This window comes from Columba livia, chromosome 2, assembly GCF_036013475.1.
Source record: "Columba livia isolate bColLiv1 breed racing homer chromosome 2, bColLiv1.pat.W.v2, whole genome shotgun sequence".
In the NCBI taxonomy this organism is placed as follows: Eukaryota; Metazoa; Chordata; class Aves; order Columbiformes; family Columbidae; genus Columba; species Columba livia.
The window spans coordinates 68,249,243-68,273,624 of record NC_088603.1 but is presented as its reverse complement, the minus strand read 5'-3'; the positions used below and the strand labels follow the sequence as shown (position 1 = coordinate 68,273,624).

Below are 24,382 nucleotides of genomic sequence, written 5' to 3'. Positions count from 1 at the left end.
TCCTATGTGAAAAGGACAAATCTGTTTTTGCAGAGCTCTGTGAAGATACTGATCAGAACTGAAACAGGTGCAGAGAAGAGTTTCCTGGAGCAGTGGTTTTACAGCCTAAGCAATTCATTGACTGTGTCGCTGGGGCAGAGACTGACAGAGCTGGGCAGGGGTTTCCTTCAGGGCCTTCACAGAAATGACACAGTCAATCTAAAGAAGTAACTATACATCAAACTCTCTGTGCAAAATTTTCTTAGGTAAAAGGAAACATACATAGTTTGAGCTTCTATCAAATATATACCACACATCACCAGCATAAAAATTGTCATATGTTGTTTTCAGGCAGAAAATATCTAAATATTTAGTAGTGTTTTGTACTATGTAACTCTTAGCATACACGGGACTGATTATAGCAAAAATAATCCTCATAGCTGTGGGATGACGGAAAACAAGCCTGTGACTGTGAGAAATCCCTGTTTGGCAACTAAGGGAAGCTTGTCTTAACTTGTTTTGCTCATTTTATTTTAAAGACAATGTTTATCATCATAGAAATGCAGAAGAATTATGTTTCTACCCTTTGCTGGTGAACAAGCCTTGGGGAAGGAGACAGAGGAGTCCAGCTCACACAGCATGAGAAGGCAGCTCCCCACCTCGCGGAGCAACTTGAAGGAGAGCACAGCGAGTGTGATGGCTCCTGAAGAATAGGAGCTGTTCCAGCCAGTGCCTTGCAAGGCAACAGTCCTGCTGAGTTAGGAACCACAGCCCTGTCCTTCTCACTGAATTTGGGCACGCTTTTATTTTAAAGAACACTCCACTCATCAGAAAAAGGAAAATGTGCATGGTCAGTAATCACCAAGAAGTAGTAAACAGATAAATAAAAGCAGGAAACCCAAAATCCTGTTCTGCAAAAAGTGAAACTCTGTCTCTCCTAACAAACTTCCATTGCAAGGCATAACAATTTTTCCTGGTATTCGCAGCCTGCTTCAGTAAAGGTGAAGCTGTAATACACTCACTTAATGCTCAGGACACATTTTTGTGCTGGTTTATACATTAATACAGGTTCAAAGACAGCAAAGGGAATTCACATTTTTAGACTGACATTTCCTGAGCTGCAACAGAAACTCAGAGGCAAAGCTGTGCAGCTTTGCCACAAAGTTCATATCAGAAATGTACTTTGAACCTAAATCCTATATTTCACTTTTGTTTTTTACTTCTATAGGAATTATGTGTATTCCCTGGGAATACCTTTACCTTGAGGCATTTTTATAGAAGAATGACTAAGAAACTGATAAGATGACTCTATTAGCACTTGCGAAATGTTCACACCATGTTTCTAGTGCTTGTGTTTCGTTCTAATTTAACGTTGTCTTAGTTCAGTGGCACCAAGTACCATTTCCAGTGACATAATTTTTCATCAGTGACATAAAATTTTCATCAAAATAATAATTTTTGCTTGTCATTTCAGTTCTATGCCCCCATCTGCAGCACACCCCACCCCTGCCAGAGAGGCATGAATCAGCATCTCTGATGGGAGAGGTCTGGCTTACAGAGAGTCTCTATTGACATGACATTATGGACGCTCACAAACATGGACTGTCTGGCAGCTGCAAGAGCTCAACAGAGGGACAGAAACATCACTATGCAGGATCATCTCTACTGAAGACCCAGCAGGCTCACATTTTACCATTCACACCATCGTGTGTTTTTTTTCCTCTGCTTGTAATTTTATCATGTTATAACACAATGCGCGATATGCCAGCAGGCATTTCAGGGTACTTTGGTTTATTTAGATGAAATACATGTTTATGAACAGAGCTGGAACACTTTAGGAAGGAATTTGTTTTTCATGGCTTTGTTTCCAGAATGCAAAACAACTACGTGCTTGTTGAATTTTCTGCAGGCAACCAGTTATGCATTGTTGATTTGTCTGGCTTTGGGGACCTGTAAAAATCCAGTGGCCATAGAGGTTGGAAAATGATGAGACACTTTTCTTCCAGTTTTCCCTCCACCCTTCAGAATGGTTTCAAATATATTTTAGATTAGGAAAAGGTGTTGTTTATGGACTACTTTTTGCAAGCACTTTCTTCATCTTGCCTAATGACCTTCCTTCTGATATCCATGTTGTGAATAGCGAGATATAAGCTTTCTCTCCGCCTCCTTATGGCAGGGACTAGAACAGGGTACAAGGATTGGAAAGCAAGCACACGAACAAAGATGGTAGGGATTTCCACATAGGAAAACAAAACTGATGCAGGAGGACATCAGCCTTTGGTCCTCCAACTAACCACCCATCAACACAAGCAGGAAGTCGAAAACAGGGAATGCAAACACTCTCATAATATTTAGACCAGAAGGTACTTTTGAAATGTCATTGCACTTCCCCAGATCTTTTATTTGATGAGAATTTTCAACTTCACTATTTCTAGCTGTTCATATTTGGGTCATGAGAATAAACGAGTGAATGCAGAGGAGGCAGAGAATGCCACTGTCCCCAGGATGGATGCATTAAAGCACATTCCTGACAGAATGGGGAAAGAAAGCGATGCAGCAACAGTAAAGAATAACATGATCCTAGTCACATAGCAATGGGTCATACCAAGTGCATGTATCTATGCATGTTACACAATCTCAAGTTCCTAGTCACTGGAGAACACTATGGAGATCCTTAAATACTCTTCCAAAATGGTACAGTATCTCTTTCCCGTATTTTTAGTACAGACCTTCAGACTATGAATCTCAGCATGACAGTCTCTCAGAAACAGAGACAGGAGGGGTGGAAACAGTCTGCAGCACAAAAATGAAATTCTGGAAGTGCTACAATTACTAAGATAAAGGGATGGCAATATAATGTAAATAAACACTTTGTAAGAGTTTTGAAAGCTAGCTCCCATCTGTTCTGGATACATAAAAATGCTACAGAAGGGACTACAATTTACAGCAGAAATGGCAGTACTGTTAACCTCAGTTTAACAGGAGAGAGAAAACTGCTTTACATGTCAAACACCACATTATTATATAAACGATCCACAAAGAACAGAAAATCAAGACACAGAAATAAGCTGGTATGAGTTACTCTGTGAGGAAGCCGGGGCCAGAAGCCCACATATACAGGTATGTTTAATACCTTTCGTCAAACCAGTGCTGAAACATACTCTATAGTAAATGAATGATAATAATTCCCCAAATTCTTCACATCTTTAAAAAAAAGACCTTTCAAATATCTGATATAGTAATGATTCTGTCAATAATCCATATTCACTCTGTAGCAGCTGCTGTGAATCACTGTGTTTCTTACTCACAAACCCAGAATAGCAAATCAGGCTCTTCGGGAACACAGGTCCTCTCCATCAGGCCTGTGTGGGTAGTGTGGCATTTGTAACACCACTTAGATGACTTGGAAGCACAAGTCCTCCTCAAAGTCATAGCACAGACAAAAGAATTTAATCCACCATCACAGATGCAGGATTCCTTTTCTAAATGGATTGGCGATGAGAGCAGCTGGAATTATAGACATCAGAAAGAGTTATTTAATTCTGCTAGTTGAGAGGAAAGAACATTTGCCAGTTCTTCAGCAGAAATACATTTGCTCAGTTCATTAGGATGAAATAGGTCTTACCCTTAGGAAACTGGACTGACTACAGGGATGTGCACTTGGCCTGTTTCATAGAGATGGTTGATTTCCTGCAATTACGCGGAAAGGGGAATGAAAGGGAGGGTTGATTAACTAGGTAGAAACACAAATATTATAGAATGATTTAAAGAATAAAGATTCATGGTAAACATTAAAAAAAAATCTATTAAACCATTATTTTCCTCCTAATGCAATTGTTGCAATTTTTCTGTTGATTTGTGTTATTACAGGGTAACTGTTATTAAATTTAACAAGTTTGCCCAAAGGATGTTCCTTGGGAGGCTATACAAAATCCTTCAAAAGGAGCAAAGGATATTTGTATATTTGTACATTTGCACATGGGAAAAAGCTGAAAACACACTGCTGCTGGAATACAAAGGCTACACTTGCCCATCAATGACAAGCAGAGGTTTTGCATCAATCTGGCTCATCTGGTAGGACAGAGGTTTAATTTGGTGCCTTCTCCACACTGCCAAAAGTTATAAGTCAAAGCTACAAAATCACAACTTTAAACAGATGAATTTTATCACGTGCTTCAAGGAAGCACTTGGAACTGTTTCCACAGACTTGTTTTTTTTGTAAGTATTGAAAAGATTTTTTTTGTTAAATGCTACCCAGTGTTGTGACAGTCTCCACTATGTGACTATGTGTTAGAAACTGGCAATGCTGGTGAACTGCATCAGCATACAAGGCTCTTCAGCCTGTCTGAGACAGTGATTTTGTATTTATGCCTTGCCAGAAAAGGCTGGCACTATCTTTGTCTCCATAGGTGATTTCCACTCACACCAGAATACTCTTATCTTTATTATGACAGTGCCATATATAAGATTTCCAACTCCAAAATTGTTTCAGTTTCCGTGTTTACTGCCAGTACAGAAGAACACATTTGAATCATTGGCTTCATCAGCAAATTGCTAATGTGCTTTCAGGACCTTACATATTTAAACACATGTTGATTTTAATCCTAATGTGCAAGAAATTGTTGAAAAACAAATACTGCTGGAGTTGCACTAGGTTACTATATTTAATCTTAAATTATGTTTCTTTAGGGAGACACTTAGCATCCCAATGAGCGATAATAGATGTGACTGTTTTGGTTAAGTACCAGTCACCAGATAAATACAAATTCCTAGAAGATTCTTTCACTGTAACAAGCTTTTCATTGTTTAACAGTAAATTGTCACCAACAGGAACAGGAGGCTGCTAACTGCCCATTAAATCTTTTGACATAGAGGATATCCACATAAGTGCCAAGTGCCAAACAACTTCATGTATGACATCTAACACCTGGAAGTTACTGAAGGAGCATGTTTCTGCCACAACATAAACACACACATACTTTTTTGAGGATAGGAAAATGCCTGAGATTAATCATTACACGAGACCAAACTTTAAGTCAGACTTAGAAAGGTAATTGCAAAAGCTTACTGGATGTTTTGCTTCATGGTTAGAAGGGTCAGAGAAAAAAGGTAGGGAAACTGTGTTGTAAAGGGTGATACGTAGGGGAAAGCATAGAGAATGACTAAGAGGTGGTGGTGGCTGCGGAAGCTCGGTGACCCCTGCTCTGAGCAGGGAGGCTGGGGAAGACATCAGGGGTAGACTGCATTCACAGGACAGATACAGAATGCTGGGAAGAGGAGGTATGAGAGAACAGAGCAAGCATGTTCGCTACCCTGGACTTCAGGAGAACAGGCTTTGGCCTCTTCAGGGATCTGCTTGGTACAGTACCATGGGATAAAGCCCTGGAGGGAAGAGGGGCACAAGAAAGCTGGATATTATTCAAGGATCACTTCCTCCAAGCTCAGCAGCAGCACATCCCAATAAAGAGGAAGTCAAGCAAAAATGCCAGGAGGTCTGCATGGATGAACAAGGAGCTCCTGGACAAATGCAAACACAAATAGGAAGCCTACAGAGGATGGAAGCAAGGACAGGTAGCCTGGAAGGAATACAGAGAAATTGTCTGAGCAGCCAGGGGTCAGGTTAGCCTGATAGAATTAGATCTGACCAGGGACATCAAGGGCAACAAGAAAAGCTTCTATGGATACATCATTGATAAAAGGAAGACTAGGGAAAATGTTGGCCCTCTCTGGAAGGAAACCTGGTTACCTGGAATATGGAGAAGGCTGAGGTACTCAATGACTTTTTCATCTCGGTCTTCACCAGCAAGTGATCCAGCCACATGCCCATGTTGCAGAAGGCAAAGAAAGGGACTGTGAGAATGAAGAATCTCTCACTGCAGAAGAAGATCAGGTTTGAGACCATCTAAAGAACCTGAAGATGCACAAGTCCATGGGACCTGGTGAGATGTATCTGTGGGTCCTGACAGAACTGGCAGATAAAGCTGCTAAGGCACTATCCATCATATTTGAGAAGTTGTGGCGGTCCTGTGAAGTTCCTACTGACTAGAAAAGTAGAAACAACCCCTAGTTTTAAAAGGGGAAAAAAGGAAAACCCAAGGAACTACAGGCCAATCAGTCTCAACTCTGTGCCTGACAAGATCATGGAGCAGTTCCTGCTGGAAACTATGCTAAGGCACATGGAAAATAAGGAGGTGATAGGTGACAGGTAACATAGTTTCGCTGAGGACAAACTGTGCCTGACAAATCTGGTGGCCTTCTATGATGGGGTTACAGCGTTGGTGCATAAGGGTAGAGCAACTGATACCATCTACCTGGACTTTTGTGCTTGCAGCTCAGAAAGCCAGACAAATTCTGGGCTGCATCAAAAGAAGCATGACCAGCAGGTTGAAGGAGGTGATTCTGCCCCTCTACTCTGTTCTGGTGAGACCCCACCTGGAGTATTGCATCCAGCTTGGGGGCCCCCAACATAAGAAGGACATGGATCTGTTGAAGGGACTCCAGAGGAGGGCCACGAAGATGACCAGAGGGCTGAAGCACCTCTCCTATGAGGACAGGCTGAGAGAGATGGGGTTGTTCAGCCTGGAGAGAGAAGAAAGCTAGAGGGGACTTTTTACAAGGGCATGTAGTGAAAGGACAAGAGGTAATGGCTCTAAACTGAAAGATGTTATATTTAGATTAGATGTAAGTAAAAAATTCTTCACTATGAGTGTAGTGAAGCACTAGAACGGGTTGGCAGAGAACTTGTGGGTGCCCCAACCCTGGAAGTGTTCAAGGCCAGGTTGGATTGGGCTTCGAGCAACCTGGTCTAGTGGAAGGTGAGGAACCCCTCATGGCAGGGGGGTTGGAAGTAGATGATCTCTAAGGTCCCTTCCAACCAAAACCATGCTATGATTCTGTGGTAGCTTCAAGCTCTGACAAAAGTGTGAGTAGAGCAGTGAAAAGTAACCACTGGCAACCTTATAAATGGAAACTGGTCCATCCACAAGATGCAAGCATATTATTCTTAAAGACCACCACATATTATTAGAAACACAAGAGTTTCTGAAAGACATATTTCTGTGCTGTAATAGCTGTATCAAGTAATTCAGACTAGACGCTCCTTTCAATACAAGATGCCATTTCCCCCAGACATCTTGACAGTGAGAAATAAACACTTGACTGTGAAATGACTGGTGTAGTCCCAGTGCTTTCTTACCAGCACTAGAAAGTTCATATGCTAGACTAAGAAAACACTGATTCAGTGATACAAGAATCAAAGCAGCAGTTCCATAAAAGACCAGTGAAAACTAAGCACAGATATTTCTCTGATGTTCTTTTATTTTAAGAATGAAACAAGCCAAATTCTTTAGCAGATGACATGTAAGGCTTTCTTTTAATAGGTCACAGTGATGACATCAACAAATCAGTACAGATAATTTATGTGTCTAATAGTCACTACACCTGCACAAACCAAAATTTCAATACTCTAATATTTATATATTTGCTTAAACTATACTAAGACCCTTAACATTGGCATCTACATAAATAAAAAATAAGCCTACTATTCAATGAAATATAACAAGGACAAGTGTAGAGTCTTGCATCTGGGTAGGAACAACCCCAGGTTCCAGTATAAGTTGGGGAATGACCTGTTAAAGAGCAGTGTAGGGGAAAGGGACCTGGGGGTCCTGGTGGACAGCAGGATGACCATGAGCCAGCACTGTGCCCTTGTGGCCAGGAAGGCCAATGGCATCCTGGGGTGTATTAGAAGGGGGATGGTTAGTAGGTTGAGAGAGGTCCTCCTTCCCCTCTACTCTGCCCTGGTGAGACCACATCTGGAATATTGTGTCCAGTTCTGGGCCCCTCAGTTCAAGAAGGACAGGGAACTGCTTGAAAGAGTCCAGTGCAGAGCCACCAAGATGACGAAGAGAGTGGAGCATCTCCCTTATGAGGAAAGGCTGATGGAGCTGGGACTCTTTAGCTTGGAGAAGAGGAGACTGAGGGGTGACCTCATTCACATTTATAAATATGTAAAGGGTGAGTGTCACAAGGATGGAGCCAGGCTCTTCTCGCTGACAACCAATGATAAGACAAGGCGCAATGGGTACAAACTGGAACACAGGATGTTCCACTTATATATGAGAGGAAACTTCTTCACAGTGAGGGTGACAGAGCATTGGAACAGGCTGCCCAGGGAGGTTGTGGAGTCTCCTTCTCTGCAGACATTCAAAACTTGCCTGGACACCTTCCTACGTAACCTCATCTAGGTGTTCCTGCTCGGGCAGGGGGATTGGACTAGACGATCTTTTGAGGTCCCTTCCAATCCCTAACATTCCATGATTCTGTGATTCTGTGATACGTAATCTGCTTATGCAAAGGAGATGGGCTCACAGATATTGTCAATGCAATTAAGAAAAGCAATACACATTTTGGTCAAGATAGAGATTTTTTAGATCATATTTACTGAAAATGAAACTATTGTTTTATCATAAACAAAAACTAGAGGTAAAATGAAAAACACATGGAATTATTCTGCAATTCTATCCTGAAACTTCAGCACTTTGGTGCAGTATTTACTATATGTCTTTTATGTGTAATGCAACAAAAAGTCATCATATTTCGAAGCAGTCCCTAGCTTCAAGACCCAATTCTCTTCTCTGTGAAATTAGGAGTCCTCACATAAAAGAAAAAACAGTCACATAAAATCTGAATCCAAATTTTCTTGAAACCTTGGGGCTATGCTCTTGGCTCCCTGAAAGTGAACATAAAAATTCATGCTCAGATTGCTGAAAGCACATCAGGAACATTATTTAGGTTACATGGCAAACAAATTACCCTGGAGATATGATCCACAAGATTCTGGAAATTTTATTGCTGCAGAGTTTAGTCTTGGGGAAAAAAAAGAGATAATTCTACTGACACATACCTAAATATAATAAATAAAAACAGTGATTTATGCCAGGTGTGTGGAAAAGGGAGTAAAACTGATAGTGGATAAAACAAGGGCAGTATCTCATAACAAGGGACTTATTACAGTCAGCAGTACAGGCTATTATACATGGACATTTAGGATACAAGCAAGCACAGCACTAGAGGGAGCTCATATGGTAAGATTATTGTGATATTACCCTAAAATAACTTCACAACAGAATCTATGACCATAACAAAATGGTTCTATGAACTGCTTAATCACAGAAAATAACAGAACAATGTACATCTGGACAAAATAATCCATTTCATAATTCACAAAACCAGCAGCTAAGAATAAACGGAACAAGCTGAAAAAAAAATGCAGTCCAGTTTTTGCATTCACTTCAATCAGCTGATGGGTTTTTTTATACAGTTGTACCAACAATGTAATACTGGGAAGCCATTATTACAATGCCCACCTTACAACACTATGCATGACTGCAGGTTTTCTGTTCCACTGCTTTTTCACAAGCCCTTTTCTTCCTGAAGCTGATATTAAGCGGCTAATACCCTACACACTAGCTAGTACATTAGCAAATGGTGAGGTGCATTAGGAGCAGATCTAAACAGCCAAATAGTGGGTGCTGAGACCTGATACCCTGCAGTATACATATGAGGAGGCTACTATTGCAGTTTATCTGCAACCTGGTTCCAAGGACCAAGGTTCACGGGTGGCTGGAAGGCCACCTTCCTAGAGTGTATCCTTGGGCATACTTACTTACGATTTACTTCTGGAGTATCCACATGTAACTTAATTCCTGAACTCCCTATGAAGATATTATTTTTTCTAACAACTAAGGTATCTTCATAAAGTGCAATTTGCTGTTATCGATATTGGAGCTATTTCTCAATTAGCTAGCTCAGATACTGATACTCAGGCCCTTGCTTGGATAAACAACAACTAAATATGAACGTGTCTTTCATTCTCTGATTAATTCTTGCACAGACTCCAAGAGAAATCTCTTTCTCAGAGTGCTGGGAGGATGACAGCTGCTTCTCTAATATATCACAAAAGCTATTTACCTTCTTGAATGGGAGAGCGAGTGGAGAGGGCATAGGTAAGATTAAGAAAAGTTTCGGACTCAGAAGACTTATGCTCCAATGCAAAGCTGTCTCCAGTTCTGCTTGACTTTACTGTAACTGCGAGGAATTATTTTCCTGCATTATTTTGTTGTAGGTTGTTAAAGCTATTTTTGATATTGGATAACTGTTAATACATTTCACTGTTCATTTGGAAACCTCAAGGAAATGTGACTCAGAAATGGATCCAACTGATGTTTTTGGGCAGGCTTCATGTATTCATGATGAGAATGTTTGGGTCTGGGCAGTCTTCAATAATATGAATATGATGTTTTATTTGCATGATTATGCAGGCTCTTCAGAAAAAGCTGAGGTTGTTCAATTTGGTTCCATTCAATTTAATTTCATTAAAAATCTAATAAATAGATTTTGAAGATAAATAATGCCATGACTACGAGATCAGTCAGCTAGCAGGATCTACACTGCTCAGCACCTGAAAGTATAAGAACTGTAGGCACTCTGAGAACTTCTGATACCAGAGCATAATAGTGGTTAATAGAGAAACATGTGCTGCTCTACTACCACATAACCTGCACCTCTGCAGAAAAGCCCCCTATGCACCTCCAAATGACTTGCAACCATTACATATGATCTCAAATTTGACCCAGAAAGCAAAGATTTGGGTTTCATCTCCATTAACCCCAGCCAGTGCGGAAATGTTTTGTCATTCTGCTCCTTCGTTGATAAGGCCAGAAAATGATCAGACCAAATGGAGTGTGCAAACCAGCACTGAGAAATAATGGAGCAGTTCTTGCACAGTGTGATACACCTTTGTTTGCAGAGTTTTTCCAACCTTTTTTCTTTACGGAAACAAACATAAACAACCATTGTATAATATCTCTATAAAACAGTCCACTTTAATGCCACTCTATCCTCTCTGTAATGAGGAGTGTTTGGTTTAGAAAAACGTATGCCTAATATCCTTCAAGAAGACATACAATCATGTGGTGGTTGATCACAGTAACATGGTGATAGTTTGTGATGCTACAAAGATTATTAGTTACGTATTTATGATATCTTCCTATACCTGCAAGCAAGCAGATACCCAATACCTGACTTAAAGTTCATGTTTTAATTGGTGAATATGTGTCTCTACTATGCTTCACGCTGGCCTAATTATCTTTAATTAATTATTGTTTTGGTTATGTTGTTGAAGAAAGTGGGTATTTGCAGAAACCTTACTTTGTGCTGATTTTAAGGAAAGAGAACAAAAACATTTGAAGACTTTAAAATAAGTTTTCCAGCGTAGGTAATTTATTTCTGGTTATTCTGGCAGTTCAGCTAACTGCACCTAACATTTGACTAAATAACAAAGATCTTGTTCAGTCTCCAGGCAAAACTCTATGCTAGTCGTTGACACCTAATGAGAACTTCAGAATTAGGTCATTAATACAATTTCACAATTGTGAGGAAAACATGTACATGTATTCCTCTGCAGCACAAAGCCAGACTTAGAAAAAGCTGCCCAGCAGGCACTTTGGTAAAGGCCTGTATGTGACACTTTGCTTTTGCTTAATTTTTTTGGTGACTCAGACTGCCTGAGACAGATGTATAGTGTCTGAAGATTACTATAGGTCAGGTGGGAAGCATTTTCTAGAACCCAAAGCAAAAAACAGCTTATTGGTTTAAATCTATAATTGTTGGATTGCTGAGATTTGTGTTTTCCAATTATGATGGGCAGAATAAAGAATAATTGTATCTATAAAATATTAATGGTATGGTACTTAGGTTCTTCAGGCAAAAACACAGTAATAACTGGCATTTTCTTTTTTGTTGATCGTTACATTACTGATGCCCTCCAGTTATTTTGTTCTACATTGAGACCACCCCCCTGTTATTAACTCATAATCGGCATTCAGATTGTCATTTGCATAAACTTTGCCTGCCTCTGGAAAGAAGACATCAAACAAGCACTTTTCCAAAAATAAACTGAGGATTGCAGCCATTTTTTAGTTTCTGAAATGAATGCAGCTTTCAGCCAATGCATAAAATTAGTATATGTAGGGAAAAACTCAAAGAGAGCAAACTATATTATAAATGCAGTACTTGTTAAAGTGTTGTTAAAGGGCATTTGAACTGGCATGTTAAACTGAATTAAAATGCAACAGCATCCGGACATAGGACTAACTCTTCTAAAGGTATTCTCTAAGGACTGATGTAGGAAGCAAGCCACCAGAACAAACCTGCTGATCATAATATTGCGTTTTATTCTGTGTCAATTTTTTGCTTCATGCTAAATATGCATTCTTGCCAGAGTGATCTCTCATTCTAAAAATTATAGGTTTCAACAAGGGAAAATCAAGGTAAAATTACATTAAAACATTGCTTCAGTGTACATATACTGATAAAACAACTTTGAGAAAGAAATCTATAGTCATGTTTTTCTCTGTGCCTTCCTTCCCATACTAATCCTGTATAATACCTTGCACAGTATTTTAAACGTCTAACGAGCCAATGACATTTTTTCTCTATTCCTTTACTTGTTTGTCTTTTACTTCATAACAATAAGTGCCCTTCACACAATAATATTAGCATTAATAGTAAAAGCTCTTACATGGTTCCTGGACTAAAATCAAACACTACAGGGCCGCTAGATTACGGACCATTTTCATAGGCCAGAGTCTAAACTGAAAAACATACATTTCTCTGGATTTACACTGACATAATTGAGATGGGAATCAGATGCTGTTCTATAACTAAAAGCCCCATTATGTCAATCAAATATATCTTCAGGAAGCTAGAAAGCTACATAAAACTTGATCATCCTGTTAATACTAATATATAATTAGCTAATAAGCCCCTACAGAGGGGAAGTTATTTAAAAAATTGTAGTGCTAGCTGGATTGCATTTTAAAGACTAATGTCACAAAAAGGTGCACCTAACGGGAGTTTTTTGAATTGACATTGAGCTACCAGTTTACTTTGCAGCAAGCTTAACAGTTCATTTAGAAGTTGCGAAAAAACAAGTTAAGAGAGAGAAATCACAAGTACATTATGGATATGAAGTCATTTGTCATCATGGATATTTTATGACAATTTTATTAAGCTGTAACAGATAGTGAAACTTTTGCTTGGACTAAAAAGAAATGAAGTTTCAAAAAGCAGCTCTATTTTATTTTATCAAATACATTTTCCACACATGAAGAGAAGACAAAACATCTTAGTCTGCTGACTTTTCTAAGCTCTTTGACATGTAATATTTTATCTGAAAATTTTGACACAGAGTCAAAGCCAGCTCAGTAGAATCAGATTAGGCAGACAATGATGCATGGAATCTTAATATATAAAGAAATCTGGATGATTTTGTAAAATGTAATAAAATAAAACATGGAATAAAACCATGGAAATCAGGATTTGTATCTTATTATAAAGGAAATGTATTTTTCTTGTAAAGAGGAGAATAATCAGTTCTTAGTAAACGCTTTCAGTCTTTGGATGTAGTACTCTATCCTAGTAATATGGATATTAACAAAATATTATTTAGCTCAATTATTGTAACTGCTCTTCAGCAGCAAATTCCATAAAGAAGGCTCTGTGCATTCACGAACTTCCACCAATAGAAATTCTCTTTCTTAAGAATCCTCGTAAAAGATTTGAACCATTTTTCCTGTGACGCTGTTTGTTTCAAAAACTTTTCCCTGACTTCCCTCAGCTCTAACAGTTGATAGTACTGCTAGTGAAATAGAACTTAAATGGGAGACTTAAAAGTGGCAAAATAGTCCAACATCGCTTCCTGAACTGGTTATACCATGGGCAGCCTTCCTCATACCTACTCCTCTCTAAAAGATGTGCTATGATTTCCCTCATCCTTGTATGTCAAACATCTTGCAGTTTTGAAGACACACAGAATCTTTGGTGTTAAAGGCTTTAATAGTATGTTTAACAACAGCCTCTAGTGACAAACCCTGGATAAATGAATGCATCCTCTAGAAAGAAGAGGTAGTTAAAAAAAACAAAAAAAAGAAGGAAGGAATCCCTAACACACGGGCAATAGCAAATCCATCTCCTTTGATGCATCCATGGATAGCTACAATACTGCTTTGTGGCACAAACAGCCTGCTGGTGTGAAGCTACTTAATGGTAATTTCTTCAGTACACAAACCACGAAAAAGCAAAAACCTGACCTAACTCAAAATACTGTTAAATACACAAAGTAATCCTGAAAACTTTTGAACCTTGCAAGAGGGATAATAACTTTGTACCTGTGACTATTGACTTCTAGAAACTTCAGTGTGTGTGTTTTCACTAGAATGAGAAAATAATCATTTTCTTGCTAAAACAAGATTTGTCCTACTATTTTAGGTTTTCTTAACCTAACTTCGCAGTTAAATTTCAACACAAGTATTAATTTTGCAAACACTGGAAGTAAAATAAACCTGATTGCACACGTTCTTACTATTTCCCCCAATAGAAATTGCAGTATAGAAAAACTACTCTCCTTAGGATTTGTGTACATGCAACGCATGTACACAAATGCAATGTACATGCATGCAATGGTATGGCAGAGAGAGATAAACAATTTATAGGTGAAAGTAGCCACGGTACAGCCTTCTAAACTCCCAGCTCCACTTGGGCCAATGCACATTAGGAATATGCCCATACTGCTCTTCTCTGCCTGAACTCTGAGGGAACACAGCAGCCACCCAGAGCCAGGTCAGGTAACTCCACCTCATGCTGTGTTTCACTATTTTAGCATTTTGCTTAAAGTTGTTCTTCCTGATTGTTACTGTCACAGCCTCTTTGTAACAGAGTTCAGCAGGACATCATCTTTCTAGTCCTTCTGCTTCACAGGGCTCAAAGATCCAAGGAATTATTTTCAGCTCAGCTCAGTTCTTTCATTGCCATGTAAACCTACACACCTCAGAATTCTGCTCTGCAGCTGACCCATCCAGTGAAGCACAAGTGCTGAAGTATCTCCATGAACTTGACTCCCTGTTCTTTTTTAAAAATGAATCTGTAAGAGATGATAAAATCTCGTAAAAGAAAGAGACCTGAATCTCATTGTGGCAGGTTAAAGTACATCCAGCTGTAATTATAAAACTTTCAAAATCACACTCATTTCAGGTCTTTTTTTCTTTTTTTCTATTGATATTAAAATTAGTGTCCAGTTTACAACAGGCTTTTAGAACTTTTTGGCTTTAGAATGGTTTTAGGATAGAGCAAAACATTAGTAGCTAAGATTAAACAAGTGGATGGAATCCATGTCTCCACAAACACTTGAAGTACCTCCGTTTAATGGGAAAATTGACTTAAAAATGCGTTAGAATAAACTCTGTATTAAAAGGCTAGTAACAAGGGGGGAAAGAAGGGAAGATGAGGAGAGGGAAGCATAGTTCCCTTGTGTATTCTTGCAAAAACAGACCCTCTGAACTTTCCAAAAGAGAATATTCACATGGGTAAAGTTATTCACCATTGAAAGTGCTCAGAGCTTCTAGAACATTTTCTTTTATTAAATCTGTAGTGATAAGGGTAAGGCTGAATTTTCTTTTTTCCCTTGGTAGACACTTTGCTCTCTTTCTTTGACTCCAAAAAAGCAGAGAAAAATGCATGATGCAGAACATGTGAGTCTAAAGGTCACTATTGACAGTGGGACTTGAAGAACGGTGTAGTAGCCAAACCTGCACATGTTCTTGCAATGCCTAAATTTCAAGTTGGTAAACTCCCTGTGAAAGTTACTCTCTAAATACATTGGCCAAGATTTTGAAACACTGCCATACCTGCTTTAAATCATGCTTATTCATGGATTCGGGAAGGGTGTCTCCTACAAAGAAAAAGTCGGGATCTCTTTAGATGCTCTTCCAGTCCCTACATGAAGTTCTTTTTCAGATCTTCTCCTACTGTATTGGAGTGTTTATTTTGCCAGTGCCTGGTTTTCACTCTGCCACTGTGGATTTTCAAGTGTGTAATCAGAGATGCAATCATCCTGCAGCCTCTGCCTCTGGGTGAGATTAATAGAAAACCACTATAACAACCTTGCCAACTCTTGTTCCTCTAATTGTTTATAGGACTGAGCCTTTCCTTTTGTTTAATTTTATGAATGTATTTATACTTCTGGATCATGGTCATGTTCTTTTTTCTTATCCTATCTTCTCTTACACTTAGCTGTACAAGCTCCTCAGTTGGCAGAAACACCGTCAGGAGACGTTGCAGTAGGGAATTCTGAAAGTCATGTTCTCCACTAGACTTTCTGCTCACTCCTAATACTCTTCTCTCTCATCACTCTCTCATCTTCCTTCTTACAATCATCCTAGGATAATTTAACCTGAAAGATTAATTGCAAAATTCCCTCTGTATTGTAAAAAAAATCATGTTGTCTGCAGCCACATCTTGGCCTAAAATAAATTGTACTACTACCTTCTCATCCTTTCTTTTCATTTTCAGTTTAGAGTGTGAGATCATCAGCTAAAAAGTCTACTACACCACCTTTGCACAATGTCTGGTACAATGTGTCCCTGCTCTGAACTGTCCCACAAGTCCCACACTAACTCATCCTCTGGTACCTATCTGCTAAATCCACAGGAATCAATAGTCCTATTGATAACACACTTGGGAGAGGAAAGCACTTTACCCTGTGCCTTTAGAATGAAGAGAGGCAATGTCCCAGGTATTCTCTTTTCTTTATCACCAGTTCCTGTGTGTGCTCACTTTGAGGCTGCTATCTTGAAGCTACCTGAGCAGTCACCTTTGACTTTAGCAGGTAGCGACAGCTAAAACCTGAAGAGTATATTGTATTCCTATTATCTTTGATCTGTTACCCTGAGACACAACCTTACTTACTGGGGCTTGATACCACTAACGTCTCCCCAACCTGGGGCTGATGTGCTTCCAAAATTCTGCTCATTTAGAAGTCCACTGATTGTGGCCCTGCAAGATGTACTTGACGCCTTCCACTAAGCAAGTTCAGCCATCTGTTTCAGTCCATAGTCACACCAGTCAGCCCTTCAAAACATCATAGACGAGTTTTTTAACATTTATAATGCAGAGGCCGCCACATAGCAATAGGGAGAAAGAGAGAATAAATTACGCAATACTTAGAATAGGGAAGACAGCAACCCTCAGATAAGCTATAGATACTACACTCTCATTTGAATGTTAGCACATTGCTAAGGAGATGGGCAGGAAGATAATTTGGAAGGGGGATCTGCCTTAAGGAGCAGGGTGACAGAGGCTGGTTGCCAGCTTCCGATCAGCTAGACTTCAGTTCAGAACTGAGGACAATGTCCAAAATACAAGGTGTTGCTGTTTATCCCAGTCCTCAACCGAAAGTATCTGGGATACATTCTGGGAAATTGAAGTAAGAGAGACTGAAGATCTGTAACGCAATCTCAGTTTTACACTTAGGGAAATGAAGATAGAGAGAACTGAAAAATTTGCTTCATGTCACCCACCAGATCAGGAGATATAGCAATTCCTTTGTTATCCAAATGAACCACCATGTTGAAACACATGTAAATAGCTGCATTATTAAATATTTGCAGGAACGGGTCCACAGACTGCAGTCATAGAAGCAGAGCTATTCCATAAATACTCCACACAGTCTCTGTTACTAGACTGTGGTCCTTCTGCTGGAAGCAGAAGTTAATACCAAAAAGAAAGTAAATAGCAGCTACAATAAAAGCTGCTGAGCATTTCAGACTAATAATATAATATCCTGTGAACACAATTCCTTCAAGATAAAGATATTTAGAAATAGCAGTCTAGTAGCCCTAAGCATGCTAGTGCCATCATCAGAGCACTTCATCTGCTGCAGAATTAGAAGTAGTCATCTATGCTCCCTGCATTATAAGCTGAACTCGTTATGCCTTCTTCCTCCATAATTATAGATCTTACTAAGAGAGATGAATTTGATAAAAAATGGGCATTTCAAATTGCACAGTTTTCAAAGTAAGAGGAAATAATTTAGTTTTGGATGCTAATGAGAACATTTCTTCATTTGCCAAATCACCAACACCTCTGTTATTGTTAATATCATTAAATTAGATGATTGAATGAGAATGTCATCAGTGCAGGCCATTTTTGAGAATTTCCAGTGTAGAAAAAAATCCAGCTAGCTAGAACTAATCAGTCAGATCTTAATCTTTTCTAGACAATGCTAACTTCAGTAGAGCTATAAAAGTTGAGTGTTAGACACAATCTAATATGCAACAACTTTTGGGTAAACTGGAAAATTAGAGCATTTTCCATTAAGTTTTCCATTCTGAAAATGGCTAGTAATAGCAGGCTGCAACTTTCCATATTCATTATCTAGTAGTTTATCTACTTTAAACAATTGTCACTTCTACTGAAAGCTAAAGCTAGTGTGTAACTATGATAGCCAAAGTGTCATAAAACCTCTCCAAATTATTCCTCTGTAGTGTTTGCAATTTGTACCTTTTAGCTTTTTTTGAAAGTGCCTTAAAAGAAACAGAGAGAGAACATTCACACTTTCCAAACTCTTCACCGAAACTGTAGTTTAGTTAGAAAGTTTAGATTGGGTTAATCAGCACCTACTGCGCCTCCAATTCTTTTTCAACTTTCCTGTCTGTGTAAAGCGGGACAAGCAGGATGTTAATTATGACAGGATACCCAGGTGGCTAGAGCAGGTGGCCTGTCAGGTACCACCACTGTAATGGTACATTGAACAGCCACAGTACTTGCCTTCCATCTGTAGTGAACTGGGAAGTTCAGAAGTACATACATAAGCTCATAGTGCATGTACAAAGCCAGGACATGATTAGTGTCCAAGAGGAAGGTGGATTGGGGGAACAGAGAATAGTTCAGTGCTATGAGTCTTATACCTGTGACAAGCAGGCCTTCTGCTGCTTTTTGCTATCATAGTTATCCATGAAGAGAGTGAGAGTTATGACTGTGTCTGTGACAGTATAATCTCACTGAATTCCTCCAAGAATTCCACATATGAGGCTGCAGGACGGAAAGGGATCATTTACATAACAACAAACCAGTTGGTATTAAACCTGCTAAGGAAATTGACTGGTAGAGCTGGGAGCTGACCACAAGTTCTGGTTGTATCCCACTTTAGAAAAGGAGTATCATACAAAGTCTTCATCCGCAGAGAAAGGCAGAACAGGAACCTGGAAGTCTCTTAATGTCAGTTCTGAGTGACTACGTTTATTGTTACAAGGAGTACTGGCCATGCCATGTATAATATTGAGATTATTCTGATATGCAGTTATTCTTACACATAGGTATGATTACTGGTATTTTACTATTAAATCAAGGAAAATAATAAGAAACTGTATTTGCTGTAAATGAGAGGCTTTGGTAGTAGGGCGAGTTGCAGGGTTGGTCTCTGTGAAAAGAGCTGAGGGGCTCCCCTGTGCTCGAAGCAGCCTTTTCCAGCTGGCTGAACAACAGATTCACAACAGGTCAAAGTTGCACCTATCAGCAAAGTAGTATGTGGGGCCTCAGTGAAAACATACTTAAGAAAGCATAAAAAATGCTGGAGAGGCATAGGAAGAGGGAACAAAAAGAGTGAGAAATAGTAGAGGGGACACCATGGTCAGAGAAGGAAGAGATGCTCCACGGTTCTGGAGCTGATATTCCCTGTAGCCTGTGGAAAAGCCCACGTCAGAGAACATTTTACTGAAAGGAACTGCAGCCTGTAGAGAATTCATGCCAGATGAGAGAAAGAGGGGGAGAAAGAATGAATGACAAGGAGAAAATCACTGTATACGAACAGTAACATACACCGTCATCCTCCCCTATGCCTCTCTAGGACAGAGCAGAGGAGTCTGTTATAAAGGAACAAAGTTGAGCACAGAAAAAGGGAGAGGAAAGATGTTGTAACATTTGTCTTTGTTTCTCTCTACCCAAATCCATTTTAATTGGCAATAAATCGATTTTCACCAAATTGAGTCTGTTTTGCCCACAACACCAACCGGTAAGCAATCCCCCTGTCTTTTATCTTGACCCACGAGCCTTCTTGTGCCTGTTTTCTTCCTATTTTCTCTCCCTGTCCTCCTGAGGAGGGGGGACTCAGCGAGTGGCTGGGTAGGAGTTTGGTCCTTAGTTACAGTTAACCCACCTCAGAAACACATGATTAAATCCCTTTAATACCAGAAATCAGCAGGCATCTGTTACTTCAGCTCCCATAATTTTTATATGTCTCTCTGAAAAGCTTTCATAATAGCTATTGTACCTTTAACTCAAGATAATTTTGATGAAAGCAGTCTTCTTTAGGTAAGAGGAAGAATAATCTTCCCGCTACGCACACAGAGTTCTGCTTCAACCACAGATAACTGCTACAGTTCACAGAAGGTAAAGTAGTATTGTTCAAGTGTTTGTAAACTCTGTTTCTCATGTCAAATATCTTGAACAGTTGACAACCATTGATAGGACAAGGGGCAATGGGTACAAACTGGAATGTAGGAGGTTCCACTAAAATATGAGAAGAAACTTCTTCACAGTGAGGGTGACAGAACACTGGCACAGGCAGCCCAGGGAGGTTGTGGAGTCTCCTTCGCTGACACTGAAAACGCGCCTGGACACATTCCTGTGTAACCTCATCTAGGTGTTCCTGCTCTGGCAGGGGGGATTGGATTAGATGATCTTTTGAGGTCCCCTCCAATCCCTAACATTTTGTGATTCTGTTATAAATGGAATGAAGTCAACCATGTTTTATGCTGTATGAAAATAAGAAAATAAAACATTCATTTCTTAAAAGATGGTATCACAAGAAAAAAAGCAAATTAAAGAAAATTAATATTCAACTCCATTCTTTTTCTTTTTCACAAGAGCTGGCTAGAAAAATTCTTGAAAAACAGGTTTCAAATTATAAATGCCAAACTTACAATATAATTGATGGAAGAAAGCATCTATTCACTGTAATTGCTCAGCAGGAACCTTGTTTACCTGTCAGACTCTGCAGGCTGATGAATTTCTGCTAGATGGCTCCCCTGCTCCAGGGAAGATGAGGAAGACTTCTGTGTCTGAAGCCTACAGGCTTCAGACTTCCAGGTCACTGAGGCAGAGAGAATTATTTCTGCAACATCTGGAATGTAGTGCCTTGAAATCACTTAACACAGATACTGTAGTGAAAAGAAAATGGTAATGCCTTATGTACACAAAGGCACTGTAGATGCAAGCTGACCTTAGACAAAAATGTGTTCTGCTTTGTCATATCAGTCCTAAATGGGTTCCTTAACAAGAAGAGTTTTGTTAAGAAAAATGTGAGGACCTGCCTTGTGCCTGTGTATCAGTGGATCTGACCATACACCACCTATGTTTTTAACCTCATGCAACTTCAAAAATCCTCAGAGAGATGCAGCTGGTATTTTATAATTTGAGTATTTTGCTTCACTGCATCAGGATTCAACTTTCGCTAGTCAGGCATAAAAACTTCACAACAAAACTCAAAGTCATTCTGTTGCCCTGAGTCATTTTAGTTAGAACTAATTGTTCTGATAATTTTACTAACTTTGATGGATTTTCAGATTCTTTTTTTCTGAGATGTGACAGTAACTTTGAACCTGATTTCCTAAAGAAGTGAGACTTATGCAGCTGTACTGTGAGGCCTCCCCTTCCTAAACTTGTGAGCCCATCGAACATTTCAGACTTCAGAGAGATACACAGTTCTCAAAGACAGTAAATTCCTATACATTTTGTGAAAACTGATTACTAGAATAGATCAAAATTAGCACTACCAGTAAGGAAAAGCCAGTTGCAGTTCAGCCAGTTGGCCAGTCACCATGGATATAATGAACAGGCAATCAGCACACGGTTATTTCAGCAACAGCATATGTTGCCACATTCTCAGCCAAACTGGCAAAAGACATGGGAAGGAGCTGGAAGAAGTACTTGAGCATTGGGGATGGGAAGGACTGAGGAATGTGGGAGAAAAAAATAATATGAAAAACTAAATTAGTTCCACTGTTCACAGAACAACTTAGTTTGCTATCTCAGAACTGTAGATTTTGCCTTGGATAAATGAATGTATGAACCTCTTATGCAGAAGATGTATATGTATTTTAACACAAGGGATTCCTGCATTTTAGTCTATATTTCTTTAAGTGATGATTTATTTGTAATAAGATGCATTTTACTGAAGAGAAAAGAACCTATGTTTTATTTGTGAAAGCAATGAAAAGCAAGTTGTTCTGCTTTATAGTACCAAGGAAATGTACAGTAAGAGCTGTTGAAAAAGATTTTCAAACACAAGAATGAATGGAAGTAGGTGATGCATCCTTATTCTGCTAATGACAGACTAAAGGCATAATCGATATGTGTATATAAACTCAATTCATATGAACTCAATAGAATCACTAAATTTTAGTATATAAACTTGGATCATTTTTCATCTCCCAATGTCCGTTCCTCAGCCTATCTGACAATTCAAAGACACTGAATGGTCTATTTAAAATCAACTAACTTTTGTGAAAAATAAAATTCAGTGCCTCATATCAATTAGATAGCTAAGATATTCCTCCGCTACTGCAATAATGGAAGTATTACAGTCATGACATTAATTTTGACATGCACACACGTATACCTACATACATAAAATATTATGTATGTTACATTATTCTTTTTTTTCTTAGCCATATTTAGGCTCTTCATAGAAAAAAAAAAGCTTGGAATCTTTGGACTAACATGAATATTTAAGGCTGAGAACCTTGACAAGACCTGATTTCTAGCTATACAACATTTCCATCAGTAATTGCTGAATATTTAAAATCTTTTATGTTTGTATGTATTCGTGTCTTCATTTACTGACATTCAGAAAGCATTTTCAGAATCCTCAGTATCAAATGAGCCAATTAGAAATTCCTAAATTACTACTAGAGACTGATGATTTAGAAGAAGCAAAAAACAGCACTGCCTGATTAAAGCAATACAGTAAAGGTATTACAGTAAAAATGTTATTACAGTAGGAATCAAAGAATCACCAGCTCTATCTTTAGCTCAGTCTTCCCCATAAAATCTGGGACAACCTCTGCTTTCAAAGTTCTGTGTCTTCAGTGTACAGGCTACTTTCAAAAGTTGTATGTTTGAGTACAACTCAAGAAAGTACAAATGAAATCACAAATGGTCATAAGCTGAAAACTATATGGTATTCCAAGCAAGTAAGATTATACAGACATCACTGAATCACAGAAGGGTTGAGGTTGGCAGGGACCTCTGGAAGTCATCTCGTCCAACTGCCCTGTTCAAGCAACACCACCTCGAGACACTTGCCTAGGACCATGTTCAGACGGCTTTTGAATATCTCCAGGGAGGGAGAGTCCACAACCTCCCTGGCAACCTGTGCCAGTGCTAGGTCATCCTCACTGTGAAAACGTGAGATCTGATGTTCAGAGAGAACCTTCCATGTTCCAGTTTGTGCTTGTTTCCTCTGGTCCTGTCACTAGGAACCACTGAGAAGAGCCTGGGTCTGTCTTCTTTATACCTTCCTTTCAGGCACTTACTGATAAGATCTCCCAGGAACCTTCTCCAAGTGAAACAGCCCCAGCTCTCTGAGCCTTTCCCCACAGGAGATGCTCCAGCCCCTTAATCATTGTCGTGTCCCTTCACTGGACTCTCTCCAGTATGTCCATGTCTCTCTTGTACTGGGGGGCCCAGAACTGGACACAGCACTTCAGCTGTGGCTTCACCAGTGCTGAGCAGAGGGGAAGGATCCTTGACTTGCTGGCAACACTCCTCCTAGTGCAGCCCAGGATGCTGTTAGCCTCCTTTGCTATAAGGGCCCACTGCTTGCTCATGGTCAACTTGATGTCCACCAGGACCCATCATATGAAATGATATTCTTAAAACATACTTTCTTCCTGTTCATCGTATTGTTTAAATACACAGGGTGACTTTGCAACATCAAGGCAGATGCAAGCAATATCTTTAATATTACTGCCATGTACAGACAGCACTAATACAAACAGCACTGTTTAAGTCTGTTTATTACTTAGTAAAAATAATGTCCTAGCTGAAGCTGCAGGTTGCAGGATATACCTAGGCAAACAAATAAATTAAAAAAATGATATTTTACGAAACAAATAGAGATTCAGAGATGGAAAGGCAAAGGATTCTAAGCTAGACTTTTAAAGCCAAGCCTTGAATACATATCTTTGGGCTGAAACAAGTTTCTGTTTTGAAGACCTGAGAGCAGCTCATAGTCCTGTATCTTCCCATCATACTGCTGGAGTCCACGATGAATCTAAACAATAAAAGTACACTGAGACTCTAAGTTTCTCACACAGTTGTTGTAGGCACACTGCAAAAATGGCATGGAACTGCTCTTCGAGAAATGGATATTTGGCTGCTAGACATGGATATTACTGCTATGCAAACATACCTGTGAGATTGGGGTTTTAAAAGTTAAATGCATGAATTATTGAAGCAATGTTTGACACAATGTGCTGAAAGAATTTAAATAATTTCTGAAAGA

General features: G+C 39.3%; 1 long non-coding RNA gene across 1 annotated transcript in view; it reads left to right on the top strand.

The window, feature by feature from the left end:
* Positions 1-4,006, top strand: part of LOC135578527 (uncharacterized) — a 73,526-nt gene extending 69,520 nt beyond the window's left edge. The window contains exon 3 of the long non-coding RNA XR_010470247.1: positions 1,454-4,006. This is a non-coding gene — a long non-coding RNA (uncharacterized LOC135578527). The remainder of the gene's footprint in view (positions 1-1,453) is intronic.
* The last annotated feature ends 20,376 nt before the right edge of the window (positions 4,007-24,382 follow it).